Source organism: Pleurodeles waltl, chromosome 10 (assembly GCF_031143425.1).
Source record: "Pleurodeles waltl isolate 20211129_DDA chromosome 10, aPleWal1.hap1.20221129, whole genome shotgun sequence".
Taxonomy (NCBI): domain Eukaryota; kingdom Metazoa; phylum Chordata; class Amphibia; order Caudata; family Salamandridae; genus Pleurodeles; species Pleurodeles waltl.
Genome location: NC_090449.1, coordinates 845,892,323 through 845,907,952, shown reverse-complemented (window position 1 = coordinate 845,907,952; position 15,630 = coordinate 845,892,323).

Below are 15,630 nucleotides of genomic sequence, written 5' to 3'. Positions count from 1 at the left end.
CCCCCTTTGTTCCCCACCCTCTCGCCTCTCTGGCGGTGCTGCTTCCCCTCCTTTTCTTTTCTTTTCTTCTGTTGTCTCTCAATTCTTTTTCTCTTCACCTGTTTCTCTTTCTTTCCTTTTTTCCTTATCTTTCGCTCATACGTACCCTATTTTCCTCCACTCTTCCCCTCCCTCCTCCTCCTCGTCCTGCAGTCTCTCCTTGAATCTTCCTTTGTTCTTTCCCCTTTTTCTCTTTCCTTCCCTGCCTTGCCCCTCCCCTCCCTCTCCCCTCCTCCCCCTTCCCTTTTTTCCCCTTCCCCCCTTCTCCCCCCTCTTTTCCTTTTCTCTTCCTTTTTCTGTCGGTTCCTTCCATCCCTTTCTTTCACTGCTTCCTCCTCTCCCAGATCTGCCCTCTTCCCCTCTTCCCCCTCTGTCCAACACCCCCACCCCCACTCCTCCCTTCTTTCTTGAATATCTATTATATTTTTAAGTTCCATTTCAGCCCTTATTGCTAATTGTTATTTTTATTTTTTATATAATTTTTGATTTCCTCGCTTATTAAATTTTTTTTTACCTTTCCCCCCCCTTTATATCCCCTCTTCCTTTTTCCTCCCTCCCCCTCCCCTTTTTCAACACCCCCCCTCCCCCCTTCTCCTCTCCTTTCCCCCCCCCGCCGCCATCGGCTACTCCCTGTCCCCCTTTTAGCCTCACTCGCAGCCGGGATACTATATTTCCCGGCTCGCGAGTGCAGGCTACCCGCATGGCTGCTCGGGAACTACAGTTCCCGGCAGCACTAGCGGGCACGTGTCCCCGCCCGTACAGGGCTTTTTCAAAGCCGCGGTCACAGACCGCGGCTGCCTCGGCCCTCGCGGAGGGGACCGATCAGGTGGATTATGCTATTGACGAGCACCCCACCCATGTTTGGCACTTTTTGGCCATTTCCGACTTCCGGAGGGACCGCAATCTAATCCGGTGCACAAACGGTTACAGCACGTAGTACTTCCGGCCCCCGGGCCGCGGCGGTGATCACCTACAGCTGCAGGCAATTCTCCTCATTAAGAGTACTATAAAAACTACCGACTTTCAGGTCACTTTACCCAAGCGGTCCTGAAAGAGAGGTCGGTATAGGCGCACAGAGAGCGCCCACCTTTGATGCAGTGAGTCTACCATCGATGGATACACAGATAAGAAGCCCTTCTCTTCTCTTCTTTTCTTTTCTTCTTTTACTTCACCCACCTTCCTTCTTCCAAGCTGTCTCCCCCTTTTTTCTTTTTCTTTTTCTTTTTCTTTTTCTCTTTCATGTTCCTTTTCTTTTAATTTTTCTTCTATGCCTGTCTTATTCCTTCCTTAGTCCTCTGCCCCCCCTTTTTTGCCCCCTCCCTCTTCCCCTTAGTTTTCCCTTTGTTCCCCCTTCCCTTCTCCTTCTTTTTTTCTTTCTTTTCCTTTTCCCGTTCCTATTCCTATTCTCTGATATATACTTCTTTATCTTTACTCTCCTTCTGCTCTCTCCCTTCTAACCCTAGAGTCTGACTATAAGGGGACGCTCCCTCTCCAGGATACCAGAGGCTAGTAGCCTTTATTGTTAGGGTAAGGAATTGTCTTCCCTGACTTACCACTCGCCGCGCATAACCTGCATCGCTGCGACCGTTTTATTTGCAACTAGTACTATTGTGTTATGCATGAAATTTTGTAACGTGTGCTGTGGTTTGCCGTGAATTACCTTCTCACCGCCAATGTTGGTCTGTTTATGTTATTGTATTTACCATAGGTCCTCCCCAGGTATTCCCTTGGCTAAGGTAGGCGCTTCCTTCCGTTCCCACGTTTTTTCCTACTGCGATTTAAATGCAGCGCGCTATAAGCATCTGCAACAGGGATCCAACGCCCTGATGAATGCCCAGAGACCCTCCATAGCTCAATCACAAGGGCAGAAACATGTCGGCTAGATAGGTGACCTTGTGAGTCATTGTTCTCACACTGGTCTCCCATTTCTTTTAATCACACCACACAGAACCTTTTATTAAAACTCACCCTGTTATCTGAGTAGGTGTTTTTATTCCCATAGCATAGCTGGATCCCTACTTTCCAGAAACCAAACTAATTTACGCACTCCCTCCTGTTCCTTTAACAGCGAGGTTGAGTCCGCCCAGGTGGTATTGTCCTACCTGGGTGGGGCTAGGTGGTCATATGATGAAGCATGACACTATATAGTGTGTGAGACCACCTAGTCCGTAAAGGAAATCCCCCTCCACAGACCTTAAACCACCCCTCGTTTTATCTTTAGTTGAGATTTGGGATTAGTATAGTGATGCAATTAGCACACTTTCAACCCATTTGTAATTTAAAAAAACCCCGTACTCTCGTTTGTGACTTAGTATTGTGTTTGGGGAGTCGAGTACGAAGGGTGTCTTCTCCTACTTCCCTATACTCTCCCTTTGTGTACTATTATCACACACCTTGATATACATAATCCATGTCAAACATTTTTTTATTAAGATTTAGTATATAAGTCTGTCAGTTGACTACTTGTCATAAGAGGTCCTTCACCAAGATTGTCACCTGAGATTCTGCCAGAGGCAGTCTCACCTACTGCCAACGCACTTCGCATTTTGCAAATGCTACATCTCAAACAAAACCAGAAGCCGATAAAGCTGAATAAAACAGCAGGATGTGCTTGCTCTTCAAGGGGAACCCTGTCTTTGGTACTCCAGTGATAAAGACAGCCGTTGCTGTCAACAAGTAATGCAGTGCATCTTTTCTCCCCAAAAAACTCTATCTTCAATGATCTCTTCGTGTAGGGCATAGAAGTAGGCTTTAGAGTGTTAGATGTTAGATGATACTTTAACCATGTTAGAATGTTCATTGCATTCTTTTTTATTTATACAGTGCCTTCTTGCTCTTTTTATAATAGTCTGTGTAGTTGTTTTAAATGTACCAAGAAACAAATTACTCTTGTAGTAGTAAATCCTTTTACTGCAAAGTGTTCATTCTTCTTCTCTACCACGGTGCCCCTAATGTCTTCATAGAGATTGTCAGTAACTCAAAAGCAATAACTCTATTTTAATAACACATTGATTAGTGTTCTGCAGAGCTATAATAACCTGTCTTCCATATTCATTGAACCAAGTTCACCTGTATCACCAGTGGTTGAGAAAGCACACCTTGTAGAGCTACACCAAAGTTGTAGCTTACAGGAACAGTGCTTTAGTGTGAAGCTGTGTGTTGCAGAAGTCAGGCTATTTGCATTAGCTCATGGAATGACACCAGTAGCAGGCCAATCTTAGTAGACATGGCTCTCTGCTGTGTTTTTTCCATGCGGCATGGTACATTTGGACGTTGTGCTGATGTGCGTGAAAAGTTAATTTATAGGCCCAACGGGCTGGCGGTGTACCGGCAGTGTATTATGACCATGGCGCATTAGCCATGGCCATACCGCCGGCCCCTCCACTTGACCGCCAGGCTTCTGCCAGGCGGTCATAATCCCCAGGGCAGCGGTGCATGCAGCGCTGCCCTGGGGATTATGAGTACCCAACCGCTAGCATGTCCATGGCAGTAAACACCGCCATGGACAGGCTGGCGGTAAGGGGGACTCGGGGTGCCCCTGGGGGCCCCTGCACTGCCCATGCAGTTGGCATGGGCAGTGCAGGGGCCCCCAGGCACAGCCCCATCGCGCATTTCACTGCCTGAATTTTGGGCAGTGAAATACGCGACAGGTGCTGCTGCACCCGCTGCACATCAACATTGCCGCCGGCTCTATTATGAGCCGGCTGCAATGTTGATGTGACTTTTCCTCTGGGCCAGCGGACAGAAACGCTGTTTCCATCTGCTGGCCCAGCAGAAAAGTCATAATAGGGAGCCACAAATACCGGCAACACTGGCGGCATAGTGACACCCGTGGCTTCGGCGGTCTTTTTGTAAGACCGCCAAAGTCGTAATGAGGGCCGTAGTGATCTCAGTGTACCCTGCTGGACAATTAGTTATGCACCCCAGCTCCATCGATGTCTTTCAAAATGTATGTACACTAATTTAATCACCTTACAGCCAATGACTGAAAACTGAGAATGTCTGTTGAGTCTCCCTCTTGATTGCCCTGTGAAAGAGCGCTCCTCACTACAGCCAAAGTGCCTCCCTGCACTTACTAGTCCATGTGAAACGTGTCAAGCCTCCTTATGAAGGTTCCAATCAGGAGCAAAAATCCACAAAAGGTAAAAAATCTCATTGACAGTCTTGTAGCTCTTGATTATAGATGAAGATTAATACAGAAGTTATTAATAAGGCACCAAACTCACCATGGCATCAATGAAAGAGGAAAGAGTCTATTATGAATATCCAAACATAAATTCAAATCGATAGAGTAACTGTAAAAAGGAATAATAATCATAGCAAGGAAGCGAAAAATGCAATCAAAAACCATGGGGAAATGTGTTATGATGGATCCATCACTCACAGATGTTTAGTTATGCCTCCCTATATATGATTCAAACGGGAACTGACATCACATTAATAGCAGCAGCGGCTGCAGCAAATCTTAAGCGAAGGGACGGGGATGTATAAAAAAATGAAGAAAAAACATACCTTTTGCCGTTGCCTCCACCTTCTGCCACGTTGCTCCTCTTCCCTCCATGTGGTGTCCCAGCATTCAGTGACACCCCAGCACAGGCTCCCCAGCAATCCTGTTACTGCTTTCATGTTAAACCTAGCACGAGAGCAAAGTCAGGATTGGTCTGAGCGGCTTGGACTGCCATTCAGACACAACCCTGGGGTCTGTGCAGTTTCTCCAGCCCGGCTGTTCAACACAGCTGGGCTGGAGAAATCTAAGTATGCATGTGTGCTTGGCCAGCCTGAAAGGGCTGTACAAACACACATGCGCACTTAGGTGCTGTTAGAAAGTGGATTATCGGTAAGGACAGGTTAGTACCCACCATTAGCAATAGGCAACAACTCCCCCACTTAGGTCCAGTCAGGTCTCAATAAATTAATCCCAGCTCAACCCTTGGTAGCTTGGCAATGAGTATTTGGTCTTCATTTAGGAGACAAAGGGATTCATTATGAGTTTGGCTTTTTTTTGGCAAGACCGCTGCAGTAGCAACTGGCAAAAGACCGCCATGTTGGCATCAAACTGACCGCTGTCTTAAGAGTCACACAGTGAAGTCCACCAAAAAACAGCCACATTTCTGAAACCACCAGGACACTGGAGGACAGAAAAGAGGTGGTCACACCACCAGCATCATCAGCCCGCAAAAAATCCTCCCATCAGATCCACAAATCATGACAGCGGTTCTTCCATGGTGGAAAACCATTGGTGGTGTGAACCACAGCGGTCTCAACTCACTTAAGTCAGAACACCACACCACATTGGACAGTTTGAATATCCCACATCTGATACACCCACTCAGTGTATTATGTAACCCACCCCAATACAACAAACAGTCCTTTGCAATCAAAACACCACACACAACCACAGACAACCAACATCCCAGAGAGTTTAAAATAGCAAGATTTGGCACTTATTTACACTTCACTACACACACGTTACACACCTGCACAACATACAAAAAACACACATTAGTACAACACACAATCCACAACACCCGTCATCTACTCACATCACAGCACCTACACCTCACCATTTACCTAACTCTGTACCCTTTCACTTTTAACACAACAACACCGTCCAAACAACCACTACCATGTCCCCACAAAAACACCCACATTTCACTGATGAGGAGTTGAGAGTCATGGTGGATAAAAATTGTAAGGGTAGAGCCACACCTGTTGAGAGCACAGGTCCAACAACATCTATTGCCAGAAAAATGGAGTTGTGGCAAAGGACAGTTGACAGGGTCAATCTGTAGACAGGTGTCCATGCTCAAGGACATTAGGAAGAGGTGGAACGACCTCAGGGGGAAGGTACATTCCATTGGCATCCATGCACCAGCAAGCGGTACTGAAGACTGGTGGTGGTCCCCCACCTCCTCCTCCTACCCCCCTACGTTCACATCTTGGGAAAAGAAGGTCTTAAACGTCCTGCGTCCTGAGGGCCTGACAGGAAAACCTTGGGGAGTGGGATCTGGTAATTACCAACAACATTCATGTCACACCATTGTCTTGTCTTGCATGGTCCCTCACCACCTATACCCACCCCAATTTGCACACCACCCACTACAACTCTCTCCTAATCACCTAATACTCTCCCTGGCATGCCACATGTCCACTAAACTCATCTGGCCTCACAGCCTTTGGAAATGGCAAGTGAAGTACTAGCTAATTATAGCACTACAACTCCCAGAATGCACTATCCCAACAGTTTCAACACCAGTTCATTGCACCAAATATTACTTGTCATGCATGTTAAACCAATATCCTATCAAACCCATCTTGATTGTTCTAGTGTGGAACAGTACATGGCAATGACAGCAATGCAATGGCACACTCACACTAGCATCCCAAGCAAAACACACCTATAGTTGAGTGCCCATATATAATGGCCACAGATTAAAGATCTCAAGCTAGAAATATAATCCCCTAGTCTGGAAAGTCAGACGGCTGAGTGGATGCACATCCAGATACAGGTCAATGTCCATTGTTAACTTGCATGCTGTGTTCCTAGAAGGATATCAGTGTGCATTGTACAGCTCTTATTTGTGCCATCTATCATGCTGGACAGTTGAATAGATAACAGAGATAACAGCCATGCCAATAATCAGACAATATCAGATGCCATCAGCAGTACAATCATTACCACCATAGTTTAACAGCTTAAAACATGGTGTATGGAATTGAAGTTACAGAGTTTCATGTTATACTAAGATACAATGTGCAGCAGCTGTCATTGTCATTGCTGCGGATCATGTGAAGGCACTGTCTGCATCTCACACAACTGCTACAATACCCCCATTTTAACCAGAACTCAGTGTTTCACTCCGTCCACAAGCAACCTTGCCATTGTCACCATTAAGAGGATAGCAGAAACTGTCACTACCCCTCTAGATTAAGGCCCCAGTGAGGACAACTCCCCTGGATGTCTGAACACTGACGAAGAACCTGGCCCATCTGGGACACATGGTCAGTCAACAACTGTCAGTCTCACCCTGCCCACATCAACTCCTCCCAGCCCTGTTGCATCTACATTTCAGGCAACCATTCGCCCCAACCTGTGTCCAAAGGACTGTTTCATCCATTGTGTGCCCCACAGTACAGGTACCTTTTTCTCACTTTGCCTCCATTAATGATGGACTTGCCACCACTGGGAGTGGGCACACTGTGCCAGGGGCACAGGCACGTGGGGGCAGGGTGTGTGGGAGGGATGCTGTGGGCCAGAGGATGGGATCTCAAAGGGACACTACTGACCAGGAAACCATCTTCCAAGTCTTGGGAGCCTACCAAATTTTCCAAGGCATGATCAGTCAAGTTATCACCATGTTGCGGGGAATCCTAAAGCTGGAGAGGGACAACCACCAGGAAGTCATGCAGCAGTGGCAGGTACAAAATGCCCACTTGTTTTCTATTGAAGGGGTGCTGAGTGACATGAGTACCACGCAGGGTTGGTTTTGTTCCCAACATCTGGCCCCTTCCACTAGCAATGATACATCAAGCCCGGCTACATCTGCGGCTGCTAGTGGAATGGAGGCCCTGCCAGGGGAGGGACATGCCTCAGACACCCCACCCTCTATAGCTGAAGAACCCCCACTGCAAAAGTGGACATCCACCCAGACATCCAGCAGGAGATGATGCCAAGACTAAACTCACTGCCAGGAAGTAAACATTTCTTGATTTGTTCCCCTTGTGTGCAACAGGTACACCCTGTTGACTGTTCAGAAACTAACCTCCATTTGCCTAAAGTGCAAGGACACTGGACTTGTGTTTCCAAAGGGTGTAGCTTCTACCCTCATGATTTAATCTACCATGACTGAACGTATCACTATTTTTTGTGTGTATTTTACGTTAATAGTCACATATGTTGTTTTCATTTCCACAATAAATCTCACTTAAACACAGGTCCTGTGTATGTCCTATTTATCATCCCTTGTACAATAGTTATGCATGCCAACTCTAGTCTGATCATGTCCCTCTGTATTGGACACCCATTGTTATGGACCTCAAATGTTAGGATTGTAACAGGACAGATTCCAAACATTTTGCAAACAAACACTACACACAGTCAGTGATAGATATGCTAACAGCACAAAGAACATGACTAAGAGTAGCATCAGGATATCTGCTAAAGTGTAACACAATGCTGAACTACACGATACAGAAGTAAGGGTCATGTAACTCTGCCAAAAAGGCAGGAGGTGCACAGATTGGTTCTCTGTATCACCTGGTAAAGCCTTATCACATACCTATACCATAGCTTCCAAATATACATATTCCATGGTACAGACAGAGATCAGTACTGCTCTACCCAGTCCTGGAACCTTTCACTTACATTGGTCACATACCTGTAGCCTTGTCACTCACCTATGTCTGTCCACAGTGACATGCACATTGGTCTGCAAAGTAGGAACACACTAACAGCTAGATTCAAGGTAGATTACATACAACTGTAATCATTGTGATGGGAGAGGCTATAGTCAGACACATGTCCAGACACAAATGACAGCATTTGCCAATCTCCTGTACCCTACAGGTGAACTTGACAGGAAAACACGTTTCCACCCTAGTGTCCTGACAGTTTAACAATGTTAGTCACATTCCACATAATCAAGTCTTAAAGTACCAGGTTTCAGCCATGTCCACTTCTCATGTCTGTCTGCAATTCCCATTTGCTTCTGACCCTGTCTGTCATTTGCCAAGGTTGATGAGCCATCCAGGATCTAGGCAAATTTGTGATTAGAGGGATGGGACATAGCAAAATACACTCCTCAAATCAGAAAAGTCATGTCCACGAGTGTAAATTTGCATCTACCATAACAATACATGATACAGTAGACCACTCTGTTCTATACACAATACATATTTTCAGTTTGCGTGCACAACTCACTCATAGGCTTTGGAGCTATCTACAACCCCACAGATGATGCAAGAAAGGAGGAGGCATGCTACCCATCTAATTCAGATTTGAACCACTACATTGTGTCTACTTCACATACCTTTAAGTCAGTTGAAGTACTGATTGATGAGATTTGCCCTAGAGTCTCCTGCTTCATCTTCCTCTGGCTCTTCATCACTTGGCAAATCTGCATTTCCACCCACAGGTTCTGCTGGCTCCTCTTCATCTGGTATACATGGTATCTGTCGTCTCCGGGCAACATTGTGGAGCAAGCAGCAAGCAACAATTATTTGACATTCCTTGTTGGGTGAGTAGAGGAGCCTTCAGGAGCACAAAAGTCCGCTCAACAACACACCTTTTCTTCATGTGGGCCTCATTGTAGCGTACTTCCCCTGGCATGGTTGAGTATCTCACTGGTGTCAACAATCAAGGATGGTTAGGATAGCCAGAGTAACCTGTGAACAAATTTGTAAAAAAGCACATGCAGCTATGTGGGACATGCAACATTGTGATGACAGGAGACTTACATTGCAAACACACATTTCATTTATAACTTACAAACCAGCCAGGCCCTCTCTGTGTGGAGTCATGTCATCAGCAGTGTGACATTGCTGTTCTGCATGATGAAGGATTCATGGACTGATCCTGGCACTGACTTGTGAAATGTACTGGTCTGTCAGACAAACTACTTCAACGTTTATGGAGTGGTAGTTTTTCCTGTTCCTAATCACATGTTCATTGGCACTGGGGGAACCAAGGCTACATGGGTGCCATCTATGTCTCCAACCACATGTGGAGACGCTGCGTCCTAATATTGGAATTATCGAAACAACGGGGTGAGTTGGGCAGTATTATTATTATTGGAGGCGTGACTGTGAGGTTATTGTTGGGTTGCACGAAGCAATATACATTCATACTGTTTAATGTTTTTCGCAGTCTGTCCTTTCTGTTCGTTACTGGCAAACGAGATCAGTGAACTTAGAAGCTTATGTACTTCTGGGTCCGGGCACATTCTGTTAAACGCACTTGCTATGTGTCCGTACTTGGAGACACGGCTCGCTTTATTACTTGAATTACTAAAACAACGGGGGCGCAGTAGAATTGTTTACATTGGAATTGTGACTGGGATGACACGGTTATCTTGCACGAAGTGGTCACTCGTAGTGATAGATGATGTTAATTATTTTATTTTTCTATTGTGATTGGGAGATATATTATTGCTTAAAGAGTATATCAGAAGTACCTTGGTACAATCCTGTACTAGGTTTCATTTCTCATTTTATTTGTGTTTTGGCACACGTCGCCCACGTATCATGCACTGACTTTTCATAATTTTAGTTGATTGAATTATATGTATTTTGTATTATTATGTTTCCGACAGTGGTTTGGATTGCCTATTGAAGTATTATTTGAGTTATGAAGCACATTTGGATGTGAAGAACTTGGATCCTCGATTTTTGTTTTTTTGAATAGTGATGCACAATTAAGGTATATTGATTTTCTGATATTTGGTTTGTTGACACTAGGGTGCACTTTGGGTGATATTTAACTCATCATTAGACGTTGTACAATGATGGTTTTTCGAGATGTATTTATTATCTATTACTCTTTTTTACAGTTGATTGAATTTCCGATTGAACCATCGTTGGTTTGAGATATACATGTGGTCTTGAGGTTCCTGGATTATCGATTTTTGTTTGGGAATAGTGATAAACAATTAAGGTATCTTGATATTAATATATTAAGATTGTTGTCACTTGGTCTCACTTTGGGTGGTCTGTCATCAAGTATTGGATGCTCACCGGGGTTGCTTTATCACTTTCACAAGAGTTTGCCATAGGTTTTTTGTTGACGAATCGGTCAAGACTTTTTTATCAAGGGATCTATAATTATGGGCCTTAATCTACTTTCCTTTCACTTTTTTCCAGGTGGATGTTTCATGAGTTTTTCACCTCCCTTGGGCTTTATTATACACATAATTGATTTGACGATCGACCATATTGGTTTTAACTCAATTATTTTTCATATTTTTATTTGTATTTTGTTCTTATTCCATGATTTCTAGCCCTGAAGAAGTCGTAAGGGATATAAGTATTTCCCAAGATGAAACACGTGTTGGCTGGAAGCATAAATTCCTGTGGATTTCATACTACCAAATGCTAATCAGATTTCAAATAAACCTTGGACTCATCGATTGATTCTATTGATTTTCTTCAGGACCAGTTGGGTGTGATATGGACTGATATTTCGAATGAACTTTTCATGTGAATTGTCTATTTGAATTTTTTTTACGAGAGGGGACCCTCGTTGTGCATTTCTCTTATTGTAGAGGTTGTTTTACCTCGGAGGGTTGGGTGTTTCCCCTGTGAGGTTCCCCATTGTTGACATAGGGTAGATTGGTTCCTTGAGCGCCACATTTCCTCAATTTACACCCTTTAATATAACACATGTGGAATATGTCCCAAGGCATAAAACTCTGCCTTCTCATAGGCAATATCCTCATGTTGGGGAAACCTTATGTAGCTGTCCAGGTGTTTCAACAATGCACACAGTACATCCCTCAAAACCAGATTGAACATAGGCTGAGACATTCCTGGAGCTAGGGCCACTGCATTCTGAAAGGACCCAGTGCTCAGGAAGTGTAGCACTGACAAGACCTAAACGATTGGAGGTATGCTATTGCGAATGATAGGCATCAGATCTGGCTCCAATTGATCACACAGATCTATATAGTATTCAGCTGATAAGTCTGGATACAATGTCTCTCATTCATTGTATATAGGTGCACTAGTGGATGGTACACTGGTGGTTGTCGTCCTCTCCTCATGGCAGGATAACTATGTGAAAAAATCTCAACATAGTATGTGACATGCAGCATGCAGACGTCTTGTAAATTCAGATAAACAACTCACTCATACCTGCTGTTGAGATCAGCTACAAACTCTGATATCTACATACAGCACTTAGCTAGACACCCGGTGACACCCTCCTTGGTGCACATTATCTACATTTTCAAAGCACATAGGAACCTCTGTGTAGGTGTACATTGCTATCACCACATGTCCTCCAATAACACAACATTTACTGCACAGATGCACAAATTGACAACTAAACATGAAGGCAGTACTTACAGTTGTACTGCACAATATGCGGTATAGGTTATGACGCAGAATATAAAACTCTTCCACATATGAAATGTGCTTAAAATGGCAGCCACCTGAACTTCTGTATTGGACATATGGAAGTGACCTAACTCTGCTGGCATGAGTCATCATGGCAGTGGGCAGTCTCAACTGCGGTGGGAATTGCCATTGGAAGACATTGCTGCCTTTGGCAGACTTGGGCCAATGGTGATGTCCGCTGGTGTTGAAGGTAATGTATGTGGTGAACGTCACCGCCATCTTCTGCAGTATTGTTCACTTGACTCCTGACACTGCTGCCAGCAGGATGTCCACTACCTGAGGTGCTGTGTACTGCCTCTGGGAGCTATCATGCCACATCTTGCAGGTTATAGGGCCCCAGCCTTCACCCTTGAAGAGCTGGATAAGCTTGTGGAGGAGGTCCTACCCCTGTATGAATAGTTATATGGTGAGGGGAGCAGGTGAGTCCAGTGCAATACCAATGTGTGATAGGTGTGGTGTATGATGCTGTACCTGAAATATAAAGTAGTGAAGGTGTTGATGCATGCAGATGATAATATGTAAATGAGCGTGAGTTGAGAGGATGGGAATGTTTGCCTACTTGCTGTCACTAAAGTGTATTGTCCATTACTATTAGTACGGTGCATGTGGACATGAAATGTTCCTTTTGTCTGTGTCATCCATTCAGGTCAACACCCATCAGTAGAAGGGACTTTGGCATGCCATCGCCAAGCAAGTGCAGACCCTGGAAGTCCACACCGGGCAGAGCACTGACTGTAGGAAGTGGTGGGAGGACCTGAGACGCAGGGCCCGGAAGACCATGGAGGCCCAGCTGGGGATATCCTCACAACAAGGGAGATGTGCCCATCGGATTTTGACCCCCCCCTAATGGCCCTCATTTTGGCAGTGGCCTATCCTGAGGTGGGTGAGCATTTGAGAGCAGCACAGCAGCCACAAGGAGGTAAGTACTGACAGAACCCAGGTACTTGCCTCTGAAGGTTTAGTGTATGATGTCTGAGTATTGCAGCTGTGACGATGTGGTAAGCACTACAGGTATGGTGACATGTTGCAATACACAATACAATAGCCACATCTATGTTTGTATGTTGGCAGCGCTACAGCTGCCAACATACAAACACAGATGTGGCTATTGTATTGTGTATTGGAATATGTTAACCCCTTCGCTGCTAGGCCTTTTCCCCCTCAGGTGCCAGGCCCTTTTTTTGGCTATTTGGGGCAGTTCGAGCTTAGGTCCTCATAACTTTTTGTCCACATAAGCTACCCACACCAAATTTGCGTCCTTTTTTCCCAACTTCCTAGAGATTCTCGAAGTACCCAGAGTTTGTGGGTTGCCCTGGAGGAAACCAAGAAATTAGCCATAATATAGCAAAAATTTAGATTTTTCAAAAAAAGATCAGGGAAAAAGGGCTGCAGAAGAAGGTTTGTGATTTTTCCCTGAAAATGGCATCAACAAAGGGTTTGGGGTGCTAAAGTCACCATCTTCTCAGCATTCAGAAACAGGCAGACATGAATCAGAAAACCACATCTGTCAACACAATTTTGGCATTTTACTGGGACAAACCACATTTTTACTATTTTGTGCTTTTCACCTCCTTCCAGTTAGTGACAGAAATGGGTGTGAAACCAATGCTGGATCCCATAAAGCTAAACATTTCTGAAAAGTAGATAAAATTCTGAATTCACCAAGGGTCATTTGTGAAGATCATACAAGATTTTCCTACAGAAAATAACAGCTGAAATAAAACAATATTGAAATTGAGGTGAAAAAAACAGCCATTTTTCTCACGTTTCACTCTGCAACATTTTCTCGCGATGTCAAATTTTCAAAAGCAACATACAATTACGTCTGCTGGACTCTTCTGATTACGGGGATATAATGGGCTTGTAGGTTCATCAAGAACTCTAGGTACCCAGCGCCAATAAAGGAGCTGCACCTTGCAATGGGAATGGGTTTTCATTGTATACTGGGTATACAGCAATTTATTTGGGAAAATATTAAGAGTCAAAAATAGGTGGCAAGGAAACCTTTGTATTTCCAAAATGGGAACAAGATACAGTGTTGCAAAGCAGTGGTTATTTGCACATCTCTGAATTCCAGGGTGCCCATACTAGCATGTGAATTACAGGGCATTTCTCAAATTTGTTTTTTTCACACAGTCTTACATTTGGAAGGAGAAAATGTAGAGAAAGACAAGGGCAATAACACTTGTTCTGCTATTCTGTTTTCCCCCAAGTCTCCCGATAAAATTGGTACCTCACTTGCGTGGGTAGGCCTAATACCCGCGACAGGAAATACAACATGGACACATCACATTTTTACATTGAAATCTGACGGATTTTTTGCAAAGTGCCTAGCTGTGGATTTTGGCCTATAGCTCAGCCAGCATCTAGATAAACCAAGCAAACCTATACATTTTTTAAAACTAGACATCTAGGGGAATCTAGAATGGGGTGACGTGTAGGGCTCTCACCAGGTTCTGTTACCCAGAATCCTTTGGAAACCTCAAATTTTGGCCAAAAAATCCCACTTTTTCCTCACATTTCGGTGATGCAAAGTTCTGGAATCTGAGGGGAGCCACAACTTACTTCTACCCAGCATTTCCCCAAGTCTCCTGATATAAATGGTGCCTCACTTGTGTGGGTAAGGGCTAGTGCCTGCAACAGGAAATGCCCCAAAACACAACATGGACACATCACATTTTCCAAAAGAAAACTGATCTGTTTTTTGCAAAGTGCCTAACTGTGGATTTTGGCCTGTAGCTCAACCAGCACCTAGGTAAACCTAGCAAACGTATACATTTTTACAAACTAGACACCTAGGGGAATTCAGAATGGGGTGACTTGTGGGGCTCTCACCATGTTCTATTACCCAGAATCATTTGTAAACCTAACAAATTGGCAACAAAAAACACTTTTTCTTCACATTTCGGTGATGGAAAGTTCTGTAATCTGAGGGGAGCCACAACTTCCTTCTATCCAGCATTTCCCCAAGTCTCCCGATAAAAATAGTGCCACACTTGTGTGGGTAGGCCTAGCGCCTGCAACAGGGAATGCCCCAAAACACAACGTGGGCACATCACATTTTCCTAAAGAAAACTGATCTGTTTTTTGCAAAGTGCCTAACTGTGGATTTTGGCCTGTAGCTCAACCGGCACCTAGGTAAACCTAGCAAACGTATACATTTTTACAAACTAGATACCTAGGGGAATTCAGAATGGGGTGACTTGTGGGGCTCTCACCAGGTTCTATTACCTAGAATCCCTTGTGAACCTCACAAATTGGCAACAAAAACACGTTTTCTTCACATTTCGGTGATGGAAAGTTCTGGAATCTAAGAGGAGCCACAAATTACCTTCCACTCATCATTCATTCAAGTCTCCTGATACAAATGGCACCTCACTTGTGTGAGTAGGCCTAGTGCCCGCAACAGGAAATGCCCCAAAACACGGCATTGACTCATCACATTTTCTCAAAGAAATTGAACATATTTTTTGAAAAGTG